Source organism: Neodiprion fabricii, chromosome 5 (assembly GCF_021155785.1).
Source record: "Neodiprion fabricii isolate iyNeoFabr1 chromosome 5, iyNeoFabr1.1, whole genome shotgun sequence".
Lineage (NCBI taxonomy): Eukaryota > Metazoa > Arthropoda > Insecta > Hymenoptera > Diprionidae > Neodiprion > Neodiprion fabricii.
Window position 1 is genome coordinate 34,245,425 of NC_060243.1, and position 15,165 is coordinate 34,260,589.

Here is a 15,165-nt window from a genome sequence, read left to right on the forward strand (position 1 = left end):
TACCGACAGGCGGCATCGCAAATTGATTGTATAAAAAAGCAATCAGTTTACCTCCGATCACAGTCGCACTTTGTGTTTCGCGGCGGATTGTTGTAACCCGGAACAAAATGGACAACCGTAAACCTGGAAGTGTCGACAGAAAATTTGCTTGAGTGCGAGCCGTGCATAATCTTCTCTCTTCTATGTTTGAAAATCAGAGCTCGAGATCTTTTTACTGTGACCATTAATAGACGCGAGGGAACGCGGCTGTAATATTTGCGAATGATTCGTGCCATCCAAGATCTAATAAGTTTCCCGCGCGTGTAACAAATCCTAAATCTAATTGGCAGGTTCCGCTGGAGCCGACCAATCTGCGCGGCGATCGCGACTGACGTAACGCATTGCGCGGGATCTTCCTGAGCTGCGATTGCAGTTGCCATGCCTGTGCCATGCGTCTGATAGTGTTCAGTACGAACGAGAGCGAGCAGGAAAAACGGTGGTACAATGCCTGTTGCGATACGAGTGAATCAGGCCAGCATAACAGTGGAATCTGTGGGAGTTAGTGACGTGCGATTGTTGGCAAGTTGACCGCCCCGTTTTTTCGTAACAGCGGATGTTGGGCTTATCGAAACAAAGACGGTGTCAATGAACGGGCGTCAGATTCAACGAGCAGGTAAGCGGTGTGTTTATTTACCCAATTCTAATGACCCGCGTATTAACGCCAGGGTACATACTTCTCTGCGAACATGGCTCACCGGCGAACTGATATATTTATATATGTATATACGTATATATACATACACACGATACGTATATGTATATACTTATATAAAGGTACCAATACCGGTCATGCTCGAAGTGACGTGGGCGTCTGTCTGGCGGTCGTGTGTCAAATATTGCGGTGATTTCAAGCCAAGTCATTTATCGACCTTTAAGCCCCACGAATCCATCAATGATAGATAGTGATAATGAATCTTGTTCTGGAATATCTTGTTTGTTACTGTGATGCTTAGTTCGACAATCGAAATTCAATTGACAGATATAAATTTAGCTCCTGGATGAAACAGCCACTATCAGGCGAGATAAATTAGGGCAGTTGTTTATCGATGGAGGAATTCGCCTCAGATGATGAGACTCATGAATATAAATAAATGTGAACGGAGGTGACCCATTTTCTCATTCAGACATAATACGTGTTATGTAATATAGGTATAATAAAGTATACGCGACTTGCAGTTAAATGGTTTGACGTTTCTGTAGGAATTATCCAACCAGCAGTTGAACGGGTACCCGGTCCCTAAGTTAGTTATCTGCTGAAGGAAAAGAGGATTCCTCGCTCCTTGTATTTTTCCACGCAGTGCTGCCACTGTCCGTCATATTCGGAACTGCGAAATTCGTTTACGGTGAATAAATGAATGCGAACAAAATTTTCATGTGCACATAATTGTGTACCAACATGTACGATGCGTTCTCTTGAAACATTCAAATTTGAAGTTCACACTCCTTTTATGCCGTTTGTTACCTTATTATTTAAGAGAGGATTCCCAAACGATAAAACTTATCGAGGCGTTTCATTCAGTCGCCGATGCTTCTAAGTAACTTTTTAATGTTTTATTGTTTCTGTTATGCCGCAAACAATATAAGCGGTACGAAGTAGTGAAAAGGAATAAAAAAATTGACGTGTTTCGGATCGTATCTATATAATTACAGTTGGTTGTCAGCGATGAAATGCTGTAACAATATTTATATTGGAGCGTTCATTGGCTTTGAGGATATCGCCATAGCTGGATTTCGATTTGCGGTTTTGGTTGAAAAGTAAAGGAAATAGGATGCATCAGTGGCTATCAAAGCAAAGTCATCGTGTGCACGTTTGCACGTAGGCGAGTAAACTTTCGTCTTGATGTCATATTATCGTCCTACACTTTTTGAAAATGATCCGATAACTCGATCGGATATTTAAGATCGACAGTGTCGCATCGCTTCACGGGTAATGTCTGTACAAGTTTTCCGTGCTGTTGATTAAAAAAATTTGAATTGTATGCAGTTTGTGCATTACGTAGAGTGTGTACCTACAGAATGCTTAAAATAAATATTACAACGTAATAATAAGTAAGCAAATGAAAACATAGATTTGTAATTTTTTATCGATAGTCTTTTGCGCATTTCTACAAGGTTTTTTAGTTGTTTGACAGAACTCAGACAGATTCGCCATCACTTATCACTGATAAAATTGTATGTGGTATTATAACCGACTACTGAAAGTGCAACTATAAAATGAGGTTGAAGTTAGTAACGTTGATGTGACAAAACGTTAGGGAAAATGTCGTCAATTTGGCAATTTTATAATGATTTTGAAAGAATAGAGTTTTAAAAATATGACAACGTTTTTGCTTCATTACAATTTACTGAATTTCAGAAAATTCAGAATATCCTTAAGTTCCGGAAAAGTTATTTTTCCTAGACACCCATTGTTACGCTAACGTTACTAACTTCAACCTCATAATATAAATCGTAACGAAGATGTTGGGTTTGTCTCCTCTTTATGATTCTTAAACAGCTATTGAATTGTGAATATTTCTAAGACTAGCCTGACGGACGACATCGAGGATCGTAAGAGCTATGCCACCGAACGTTAAATTTTTCAGATATCAACGTCTAACATTACCCGCGGTGAGTTCATGGTTAGTAAAATACATGAGTCGAAGTGGCAAATCAAGGCAAACGACTAAAATATGCTTGCAAAAAATTCCGACCTCTCTTCTTTCATGACCATCCCGTGTCTATTATATTATCGTGTCATAGAAGATCGAATAATCCAAGAACACGTGGAAAACCTTGCCCATGTATACATCATATATATATATATATATACACACACGCATTGGTGTAAAAGTTTCTGCTAAGAGCAATTACCAGTTTTGTGTGTCTTGCGTCCATTTGCTTTTCTTTTACCTCTGTATTTTGCGCACCGCGCCGCATCGATTCGCACGAAGGATAATTGCGGGCAGCTGCTATGACGAACATGAGGCGAAATTTCGGTGTAGAAAGTTTTTGTGAGCAGCGACGGTGCTATTATCTCCATCTGAGTCAGATGACACGACAGCACAGTTCGCCTTGCTGCGTGTCCAGGGTGAGCTGAGCTTGCCTGGGATATTTCAGACTCTGATGTTACAGACCGGATGTGCTCGGACTTTGAGAAGCAAAAAGGATTTACCTCGCTACCTGTTAAGCTCAACAAAGAACCGTGGCTTGACCGTTCCTACGCGTTTGGATTTGTCGAAATTCCATTTTCGTTTGCTGGATAAAACGGCCCCAGCTTAAACTTACTCGAAATTTGCCTTTCTGTAAAATATAGACCTGCTAAAGATTAATGTCTCATTACTGTTTATTTCTCCTTCTCACTTGTGGCCTTGCTTATATATTACTGTTATAAACCTGCATAGTGTTGATTGTGTCAAGTACATTTTCAAATTGTTAGTTTCAACAACCTGGTATATGTGTAGGTCGAAATATTTTATCTAGCTATGTTATACATACAATAGACGTCACTGAAACAACTACTTTATATGTTCGCATCGTTTCTTCCGTGAGACGACACTGGCCTTCGGTGTATTCTGACTTTTATTAGTAGGCATTATTACGCTCGTATGCGTAGAGGTGTGCGGATACTTCGCTAAAAACGAGTCGCTGAACAATCCGTATTTTTATGAAATTATATCGCGTAAAAAAAAATCATTAGAGAACATTGAATATACTGCCGAGGTTATGCGAGCCTGCTTTTCCGGTTTTTTTCATTCTACAGCAGAAAGGCTTTATCAAGTATACATGTAACGTGTAGGTGTAGACATAAGTGTCGATTTACCTGACCCCTCATGTCCCGTTTAGTGCGGAGGCGTCAGATGGATTTCTAATAACGATGGCGCCCACGCTAGGGTCTGTTATACTGTGGATCAGGTACAATTATTCATATAGAAACACGTCCATGGATCAATCTTTCTCGTCATTTGGAATATCTCGCGAAGAATACGTGGGTTTTAAAATTTTGTTATTTTCTCCTCAACAAGTTCGTCAAAATCTTTATCGGTCGATTACTCGTAAACACCCGTTACTTGATGATAAACATATACATGATCTTCTTAGAGGCTTTTAAGTATTTACCCGAAATACGTCGACTTCGGAATAGAAAATCATTGAAAGTTCATTGAGTATTACAGGTAAAAGAGAAAAAAAAAAAGAAAAAAAAGACGACATGTAGTCTTGGAAAGGGGAAGTACAAAAGTGCTGTTTAAAGAGAGATGTACCATAATAGATGCGAGTGCCTTCCCGTAGCCATGGCCCCTCCTCTACTTCGGCGACTTGGCAACAGCGCAACCGTCCGTGAGGCTAACGAACGGCATTGCCAAATCTCTGGGGGCCACTCTGACGGTGGAGAAGTTTCAGCCGAGGCTTCAAGCTTCTCTCCGCGACCCTCGCAGCCTCTAGCCACAATCGTTCGATAAAATTTGATCATTGAATTTAGAAACTTTGGAATATTTACCTTTGTTCGTCGACTGCGGGATAGCTTCATGCGTTAAGCATTTCTTCCTACACTTTCAATTTACTGCCTTTTGTAACAATTCAATCTTACGTATGTTGTTTCTACTTTCGGTCTTCAGTTGTTTTTGTTTCGTAATCCTTTAATCGATTTTTTTACGTTTGGTAACCGTAAGTCGGTCCAAATAAACATGTGGGAAATAGTGTTTTTCGATACTAGTGCGCGAAGGTGGCAATGCCCGCACAAGCGTGAAGGCGCAGCACGAACCCGTAGACGAGTTGAAGGGCGAGTGTGGCACATTCACGCGAGATAGGCATTGCCAACTTTCGCGCGTGTATCGAACTCTATTTTTTGCTACACCTATAATGGAAAGTCCGACATACACGATTATATTTACACGAAACCACGGCACGATGTCTGTTCAGTGACGATGTCGAGCACGGCAAAGAGTGACAAACTATTCCATTGGTGGCGCTAGTGCAGCTGTTTGCGAAATGCGCAACTGTGGATAAAAGCGCGACCGTCTTTTTCGCACACCGCTAGCAATGTGCGAAAGTTTATCTCATACCGCCGGCAATGTGCGAAGATTTTTTTCTCACACCGCTAGCAATGCGCGAAAGTTTTTCCCGCACACGTGTATAAAAGACTACTTTCGGTGCTTGTAAATGGTGCATAAAAATGGACTTTCCATGCAGGTGTTGCAAAAAAATATTTGTGACCGAATGTGAAGTGCTCTTTAGGCAAGTGGCTGGCTGGGGGATAGCCGTGTTGCTAGACTAACGATATGATTAAGAACCTAATTTAAAATACGCAACATCGCATGTATTATTTAGCAATTATGTTTCGATTTAGTGTGCTCAAATTCGTATAGTAAGAATGCTTATACGGTGCCTCTGTTAGCGTTTCAACAGTTCAACATTGTTGCCACATGAAAAGTGATGAAATTTGGTTGGCGATATTTTGGCGAAAGTGGACCCGACTCGGTACCACGAAACTGAGTTCAGCTGTTTTTTTACGACCAAATGCGTGGAAGAAAATGAACATACGATATTGTCTCTAATCCTAGCTTTAAAGTTGCCAACTTGTTCGATTTTTGCATTCGAGTAATGTTTCAAGAACAATGCTTGAAGAGAATACGAGCTCGTAAAGCTCGTAAAAGAGCAGATTCTACTCAAAACTGCAGGAAACGAGAGACTCATCAGGTTTTTCGGTGAAATATACTTTGTAAAATGTAGAATTTACTCTGAAAACAGCGAAAACCATTGTGTGCAGACAAAAAGTTACTACATTTATGGTAAAAAATACAGTTGACATGTTCATTTTCTATTAGCTTGAAGTTAGTAACGTTAGCCTTACAATGAATGTTTAGGAAAGATCGTTTTTTCGCAACTTTAGTATTGCCTGAAATTAAGTAAACCGTAATGAAGCGGAGTCGTTCTCATATTTTTAAAACTCAACTCTTTCAAAATTATTCTATAATGGCAAAACGGAGATTTTTTCCCTAACGTTTCGTCACGTCAACGTTACTAACTTCATCCTCGTTATTTTTTACCAAAAACCTTTTCTGACCCTCTTTCTGCGACTTTGAATAAAACCTGCTCTATTATTCTTTCCGTGTAAGAGGTAGTATAGGTAATCGTCGTGGTATAAGTATAGGAGGAGTAGACGTGTGTAACAGACCTACCCTCACTTATCGAGTAATTTTTACGTCACACCCATTTTTGGCCAAAGTCACTATACTATCATCAGGCAATATTTATGCCAGAAAAAATAAACTATAGGGGTCTGGGAATGTGAATTGGAGTTTACTTCGCGTAGTTATTATTATAAACACGAATGCTCAGTATGGGTCGAACTGTGAGACGGCTTCGGCTGTTCGTGACCAGCCAAGGAACCGCCATGTTGCGGCCTGCAGTGCTCCAAAAAATACGAGTTGAGTAAAAAGCCTTTCACATCGGAGCAAGATGGCCGAACCTGGATCGGATCATCGCATACAACTCATGTTTCGTTGTAAGATACAGGCTTACCCTTGGTAACGCGAGCCTTACGCAGGAATATAGTAGATGCGACACAGATCCACGTCAATAAACTTTCGCGTTAATATCCCTTCTCCACATAACATGTTGCATATATTTTACTGACAGATTATCAACAGCGTCGTAAGCGGTTCAAGTATTAACAAGGGATTAGGTCCATCGTAAACTCGGTACATAAAACAGAAGAAAACAAAGAAAAAAGCTCAAAAGGTACATGAACGTGAAACTGTCGAAATCTTGTTACGATTTTTCAAATTTTTTCAAATTACATTCTTCTTTGTTCTAATTCGTTTCCGTCCAAGTAAAATTCTTGCTATGCACCGTCGGCCCTCTCGTTTTACGAACTCGGGGATAGTGGAACAGGCAGGTTGAACAGAATGTTACAGGGTCTGGCTTCCGCTTGGCAACAACGCGACGCCTACCGCCGTCTGGGTCGACCGACCTCCCTCTTTCCTGTCCCTCGGTGCTTGCCGTAGCGTGGCTCCCACCGTCGAGCTCACGAGTCACGAACTGATGTCGGATTACACCGAGACACGTACTGTACAGAGAAACGCTGTTCCGTATGCGGTATGCGTGTGTTGTATTACACCTTAAACCTTACAGAACTGGAACTTGGAATGATTCCGATGGTGTGTTATACAGATTTAGTGCGTTACGAAGTCAACGACGAATTTAGATACAAATCATTCTTTCCGTGAGCTTTGCATTGTCATTGATCCATTCCTCGTCCGCAACCAAGAGTAGGTACGGATCTTGCACATTATAGCGCTTGGCCAATCACCGTCTAGAGACTTTTTACGTAGATGTGGTTTTTCTCAGACGCAGTACTACGGCCTACTCGATGCGCGTCACGTTTCCTGCCTCCTCCCTCTACTTCACTTCTGTTTACAAACCGAAGATCAGGCGACACTTACCCATATGACATTTTGTAAATGGCCTGAGGCTTTAAAACGTTGTTTTCGTGACGCTAGGCCAATTTTGTCTCCTAGCGGTGAACTCATGTTGGAAAATTCGAAGTAATGGCACCTGTCTAATGCTTCTTTACTGATACTGGGCAAACATTGGCTATCGATATCACAATTAGTAGAAAGTTTCACTGTGCGTAGGACTTGAAGAGTATTTAAGGGAGCGTTTTCGGTTACAAGAGAAGTGGAAAAAATACTGCTATACATTGAGAATTACACAGGAAGCGCGATTTTTCCCCAATCTAAGATCACATCTATCATTACGCACTTCGCGTTTATTATTATTTTATTGTCAGTGCAACACGCATAGAAAAATTGACTACGTGTTCGACAGATTGTTTATCAAACACAAGTAACTGATGAGTGGAAAGTTCAACTAATTGAACTAAACTACTTAAAACTCAACCAAAGTGCAGTTATCCGCGTCACTTCATCGACCGACCGTTTATAGTTGGCGTTAGAATAATCAAGGCTAGACGATTTATAAATTTGAAAGTGACGTGTTTCAACGAATAGCCGTGATTAATGCAACTCACATTAGCTTGAAACTGATACTTATGCGGAGAGGCTCTCTCTGGAAGCTGACTTCTGATATTCGTGGCGGTAGCGAACTCGCAGCTGTCAACACGAGGCACATCACCTCGAGTACCTACATTGGCTCGCTTCAAGAGCTCTGAAGCGTTTTGAAGCTATCTTCCGCAAATTCCTCGACGCAATCTAAAAATTGCTGTACAATTCGTAGGGAAAATAGCCAGAATCGCCAATCAATCGTGCAAGAGGGTTAGATTCAAGACAGGAAATGGAACGTTCCACTTACGGGAGCAACTCCAGAACCTGTTCATCTATGAACGCCAGTTACCAGTTGATCTTATTATTTTGCACAGAACTACTGCGAGTTCAAAACTCGTCATGTATTCCAGGGCACAAGTACGGAACACCTATCATGCTTACCTGTGTGAACTGCAAGGAGGTCAAGAGAGCTACCCACCCACTGCTAGATTCGCGAGAATTACAGCGTTGGTATGAATGCAGGAGAAGGTTGTCCACGTGTATTCGCAACGCGCAGCCCATTGGCCGTTTGACCTACGTTGTCCGTTTCGCTAATCGATCGCGGGGGGTCATTGTCTCTTATGAGATGAACTCGTCTTAGCATTGATCGCAGGATAGATAAGATCATGAGCGTCTAAGAATTGGCTCGATACCCATGATGACTAGTGAATCTGTATACCAGAAATATCTAGTGAAGTGAACCCTCGAGGCCACTTACCGATTCTCTCAGCTGTATCAAGCTGGAACGGTTACATTCCAAAATTGACATGTCTTCAATGAAATAATTAAGGACTAATTGAATGACCTATTTTTTAATCCAATGCTCCACGCTTTTTGAAAGAAACCTGCGGCAGTGCATGTAACAGCCACGCTTAAAAACAACGGGAACGAAACGACATTTTGAAAGGCTGATCGGGCCAGAATTAAAGACTCATTAAATATTTTTAGCAAGCGAACCCTAGGCGAGACACGCCCCCCGAAAACCAAGTACAGTGCAGTATCTCCACCGTGGCCACGTAAATATTTTTCAAACGCCAGATCTTTAACAGTCAACAAAATCCATCACAGGCCTTCGCCAGTAAATAAGAGGAGGATCGCTCGAAACTATAATCTTCGGCCACGGTGGAGATACTGCACTGTACTTGATTTTCGGCGGGCGTGTCTAGCCTAGGGGTGACTTGCAAAAAATGTTTAATGAGTCTTTAGTCCTGGCCCAAATAGTTTTTCAACATATCTTTTCGTTCCCGGTGGTTTTGGCGTAGCAGTTCCACGTTTATCTCGGGGTGGCATCGCTACAGGTTTCGCTGAAAAACGTGGAGCATCAAATGCGAAAATAGGGCATTTAATTAGCCCTTGATTATTTCATTCAAGATAATGTCAATTTTCGAATGTGGCGACTCCAGCTCGATTTAGCTTATGTTTTCGACGTTTGCGCACGGTTACGTAGAAATTCGTGATGTACACAGAATCAGCTATGTATGAAACGTGGGATCCAAACTTCAACAATACGTGTACCGAATGGATGTTGCGCATCGAGCGGCCGGCAGCACCAACTTATGCAGCCTGGGTACATACCAACTTACTACCTTATTGCCTTATAAGCGCCTCAATGCTCTAACCGTGCCGGTTAAGACCGGTTCTTGAATCAATCTTGATTCTTGCTGATACTAACGTATGTATACCGTAGATACAGACATAACTGCGTTTATTACAGCACAGAAGAGGGATTAGGCACAAATCTATTCTCTTAAAATTCGAAATCTGTTCCAATAGGTAATACAGTTTTTACATCTAACTATAATTCTCTCGTGCTTTGACCGATGTGCCGTGTACTATGCATCCGAAGACGAGGAGCTTATGTCGACTCAATTACCAAGACAGTACTCACTTACTGGCTGTGGTATAATACTTTGTAAATATACACAATTATACTGAACATCATTGAAATTTGCATGTTCCGGAATATTTTTTAAACGATTGTCACAGGTGAATATCGGAAACTCACCTCAAAGGTCTGCGCAGCGTCACGCGGGGATGATGAACGAAAGTACTATCGTCATACAAGATGGTTTATACCTTTGATGCTGCAACTCCAATTTGTAAAATGAATTACCTACATAGAGCAGGTTACTGCAACAATTGAAATGTGACTTTCGTCGATCATGGATACACCCTAGTTATAAGCTGCTTAGCGTCCTTTTTTACCCTATATCTACTCCTTCGTTCAATTTTCTCGCTCCTTGTTTAAAGCCGTAAAATGCTATGAATTTTCCAAAATGCACCCGTGTCCTGTTCAAAGTCGGGTCCTTCCTTTCTGTCGACACCAATTTACCATTCAGAAATATATACATATAAATACGTGCATGCACGTTTCTTCGCCTCTCCCAAGCGTATTCATAGCACGCGTGTGTGGTAAATGTGCAAGCTATAGTAAATAGCTGCTATGAGGGGGTCGATTGGGTACAGAAGCACGTCGAGTAGAGCCTGGCCAGCTGTCGCGTCTCTCCCAGAGTCTCGCAGCCGTATTTTGCCCCCCCCCCCCCCCCCCCCCACGCACTCACACCAGACCCGCCGCGTGCAAGGCTACCCCCTCTCTCTCTCTCTCTCTCTCTCTCTCTCTCTCTCTCTCTCTCTCTCTCTCTCTCTCTCTCTCTCTTTCCTTTCCGCTCTACGCTTCAGAAAGCCGCGCGCGCGTGATGTGTTTGATGAAAACTCATATATGTTCCTATCGAGACGAAAAGAACGCTCGACGATAAACTCTAACGAATTCTTCTCTTCTGGTCCTGTTACAAAAACTTGCGTAATTCTCCAAAGATTGAAGAAGATAGATCGGGATAGATTGATGGACCAGGAGTTTCAGGCGAGGTGTTGATTTTACTTCATATTTGTTGAAGATAATTTTTTTTATATTGATGTATTTTCATTCTTATTCATGGGTCTAAGTGTTACCACTATGGAAACCTGCTTCATTAGATAACAAATTGAATTGTGAAGAAGATAAAGTTGTGCATAACAGATATTTGTGCGAATCCGATCACCCCGTATGTGGGTATAAATATAGATTGCTTGTTGCTGTATTGTTATGGCTCACTCCGGCGGGCCAGACGCCAAGTTCGGAAGCGGAGTTACGTTAGCGATTTACAATTAAATGTGTATACATACGTAAATACATATACGGGGTATCCCAAACTCACTGAGGAAGTCAGAATCATCGATAACCCAGAAACAAGTTTCTCGAAATTACGCGAGTAGAAAGAAATCAGATGGCGAGTGGGTGTCAAAAATCACGCTGTTTAGGGCTTGGCAGTTGACAACTCATCGTAAACTATAACTCCGTCATTTCTTTTGTTTATTTCTGTACTGGAATTATAGAATAATCTTAGTATATTCAGAATATATGTTCTGTGACTTCGTTTGCACAAGTTACCATCGCTTGCGTCTGACCCGCATTTGCAGTATGTATTCCATCATGCTCAAGTGCCCTCGGAGCGCCTACATAACTGAATCGGGCAAAATGAACGGGAGGAAATCAAGCAACGACGCGGATCGGTCGCACGCAATCAGCGATCTGTGCGTTCTCGTCGCTCCAAGCCTGCTATGGAACCTGTTTTAAATCTCCCTCCAGCACCGCCTCCTCTCCTTTCCCCATGTTTCTCTCGCCCCCGGCCGCCATGGAAGATTGACGCTTGCTACAGGCGCTCCGGCATCACGCTCCACACACCCAAGCATCAACTGCTACAAAAGAAAATGAAAAAGACAATTCGGTGAGACCGAGGCTCCGGGCATCGTTCGAGACGAGTTGCCCGTGTAAGACACATCGCATCAGCAACTTCTATGCTTGCTTTGCTTACTTTTGCGCACGCATGAAATTTCAGATGTACCACGCGACCCGCGTTTATTCCACTAACTGCAGGGAAAGTGGCTCTGCGTTTTGTGTGGGTGTAGATAAGATTCGATTCTCGTTTCCGCATCTGTAACGTGTCGACGTAACTCGGGCAAACTAGAATAACAGAGACCGAAGTTGCTTGCATTTTCTCTTCCGCAACCAAAGATAGAATTGTGAACAATTCGGAAGTTCACATCGAAAATCTGCCCCTCCGTTATGGTAGGTACCTATAGGAAATCACATGTGAAAAATCCTGTGATTCTGATATTCTATAAACTATTCCTGGATGTAATATTAGCGCAGCAGTCGATCGATATGAAAATAAGAACCCATGGAATACCGATCGAATTAGCAAACCACATTTTGCACTTTTTTCGTTTCTGAGTTATGAAATCGTTTTAAACTTTCAAAAATTATCTAACTCACAATTGTGCTTGTCTGGTCAATTGGGAAAGTTCGCAAAATTCATGGGAACATTATGTAAATATATTTTTAACTGATCCTCTCTCGCTTTGAGGTTATGACACGCTACTGTATATTTGAATACTAAATTGTTTTGTATTTGTTTTTTTTTCTCATAATTTGCAGAACTTTTCTCACTGAATGGATAGGCGTGATCATGGACCTTAGCATTTCTCAAAGTTTGAAAAAGATAATTTTATCCCATGAGAAATGCGATTTTAAAGTAAGACGCGCTGGACTTATCGATAAAACTTGAAGGTCTAACATCCGGTGGAGGAAATGATAAATTGACAAGAATCTGGATTAGACTTTCCATCGATACAGTCAGTTGGTCAGCTGCCGCTTCCGGCGGACGAAACCCCTAGAAAAGTGGCTAAACTACAGGACGTATGGCAACATCGCGTTACGACACGCCTGCCAGCACAGTCTGGCAATCTCGAGAAAAATTTAATGGAAATCGTCTGACGTGATAGTAGCGTAAAAGGCTACGCCACGTTACGAGGATACGAGGAAGATTGATTGAGTAACAAGATTAAAATCATAAACACGCTGACTGTGCGCTGGGTATACATATGACAATATATAGGAAAACACAGGCGCTTAAAACCCGCGGCTATAATATAGGAATTACGTCGGTCATCCCGAGTCGAAAACACAGAAGTCCTTGCCAAATTGATGCGTAGTTATGTTTAGGAAGGTATAACATTGGGGAAATATGCAAAGAGTGAATTTCAATGAAAGGATATTTTTGTCAGTTGGTTGGAAAATCGTAAACAAAACATTCGATTTGCATACGTTGAAACTATAATAATTGCAGATTGCACTTTCGTCTCGACTTTCATGAACCTCCAATAAATACTTGTTGCAAAAAGCGTAGTTCTCTAATGTCATAATAATATATCAAGAAATATTTGATCACGATGATTGTTCAACGTTTTATATTTTTTTTCCGTCTTACTTCACCGCTCTGCATATACGTAAGTTCGTCGAAAATGTTGCAATTTAGTTTGTTTTGTTACGGCTGAATTTTTCGTAACAAATATTTACGGCTGAGTTTCAACTTCAATTCTTAAATCCAATATGTATTCACAGATTCTAGGTTTCAAGTAAATTGTTGATGTTAAGGTGGGACAACTCTATTTCAAGTCTAAGTTGCCAAATACTGTAAATAGTTGCTGCGTCACTGAAAAATTACTGCCATCAATGGCTGTCTAAAACCGTTAAAAATCGAGTTACACCACCGTTACAATATTAGGTTCAAGTGTACAACTGGAGTGTTTTTCTACCTACCTGATGTATTGCATGGGCAAAGGTTTAGCGGTTAATTGCACTAATAGCAGTAACGGGAGTCTACCTATATCTATATCGTTTCGAACGAAAGCGGCGTTCTGATTAAAATCGCATGTGTGCGACCAAAGTCACCTGCTTATCAGTACAGCTGCGCCAAATTGTTGTCGACCTAGAAATTCTGTTGTGAACCTGCGAAGCGGAGTGTGGCTGTTTCAACATCCCAAAAAGATGTACATACAGGTATATTGACTTTAGCCGTACCTTCGTACGAACTGGTTTGCCGTTCTCATTTCAGCATTAGCTAACATACATCGTAATTAGCCATAGATAATTACACGTGAATGCATACGTTCATTGAGTTTCCAGGATCGATGTATGAACAGCTACCGCACTGCCCTGTGTCAGAGGTCAACGACCAGAGCGCGTCGGTCGCGTACTAATAGAGGCTGAGACAAAGAGTGCGGTTATATCTATCGAGTATGAACCTATATTCCTGCCATAGTTCGTGGCTTGTTGCTGGGTCAACGTGTAACCTGCATCCTGACCAGTTCCCCACTTAGCGGAGAATGATATTTTTGAACCCGTTTATGCGGCGTCTGCATCGGTGCCAACAATTGCAATAAGCGAGGACAGTTATATTCGGGGGTACAGAAGCGAAATAGCAACGTTGGGAAGCAGAGCGAATTCTTTTCGAGCATGTCGAATTATATCCTTACTATATGCGGATATATTGATGTATTACTTAGATTTTTTTTTCCTCCTCAACCTTTTCGTTTCCTTTTCCCTTCGCCTTAAGCCTCCGTCTCGTGTAGGTGTAACAATTTATTTCACGTTTTATTTTACCTGTGTTCGTTAACTTATACCGTCAATTTTGCGTTGTTGTATTTTCTGCCGTCGACTGAGTGCCCAGGCCAGTATAGAAAGCGGACACGTCACACTGCAGGTAACCCGAGCGAGACAGGATAAGCTACTCGAAGAGAGAGAGAGAAAGAGAGTGACGGAGAGATTTCTTGCTTGGTGAGAAAATTTATGCTGGGATTCCGCCTCACTACCGATGACGCTAAGAATTACGGTTCACATTTATTACGATTCGTATCAAACTAAGTATTATAATATTTATACCTGCCGTGTTCTAAAAATTCCGTTGCGGTTTTCTTTCGGTTTTCCTTAATCAGAAAACTATGCACGTGCTGCAAATTAAAAGTCATAATCCGCACGACAGACAATGGTTTGTTTCTTTCTATTCTGGTAGTGAGGAGAAGAAAATATGGTGTCCCAAGGTGCTGTTTTTATTATAAGAAAACTAATATGTGCTGAAATGCCACTTCGCAACTGTGCGGAGTCAAATGTATTATCACCAAAAGAATATTATTGGGAAGTGTTAAAACTTTTATTAAGAAAACGCTCCCGCGACTTTTAAACATGTATAGAACTCAACTTTACGATCATTTTCATTCTTTTGAA

At 41.5% G+C, this 15,165-nt stretch overlaps 1 protein-coding gene and 1 long non-coding RNA gene across 3 annotated transcripts in view; one reads left to right on the forward strand and one right to left on the reverse strand.

Annotated features, from left to right (window-relative positions):
• The first annotated feature begins 60 nt into the window (after positions 1 to 60).
• LOC124182650 (inositol-pentakisphosphate 2-kinase) overlaps positions 61 to 15,165 on the forward strand; it is a 43,086-nt gene continuing 27,981 nt past the window's right edge. Inside the window, exon 1 of the mRNA XM_046570178.1 lies at positions 61 to 652. The gene's annotated coding sequence lies outside the window, so the exon portion shown is untranslated. The remainder of the gene's footprint in view (positions 653 to 15,165) is intronic.
• Positions 3,347 to 5,061, reverse strand: LOC124182653. Of its 2 annotated transcripts, XR_006870829.1 has the most exons (3): positions 4,517 to 5,061; positions 4,281 to 4,457; positions 3,347 to 3,922 (listed from the first exon to the last, which is right to left on the reverse strand). It is a non-coding gene; the product is annotated as an uncharacterized LOC124182653 (long non-coding RNA). The 2 variants fall into 2 exon arrangements; XR_006870828.1 differs by having other exon boundaries at positions 3,347 to 4,457.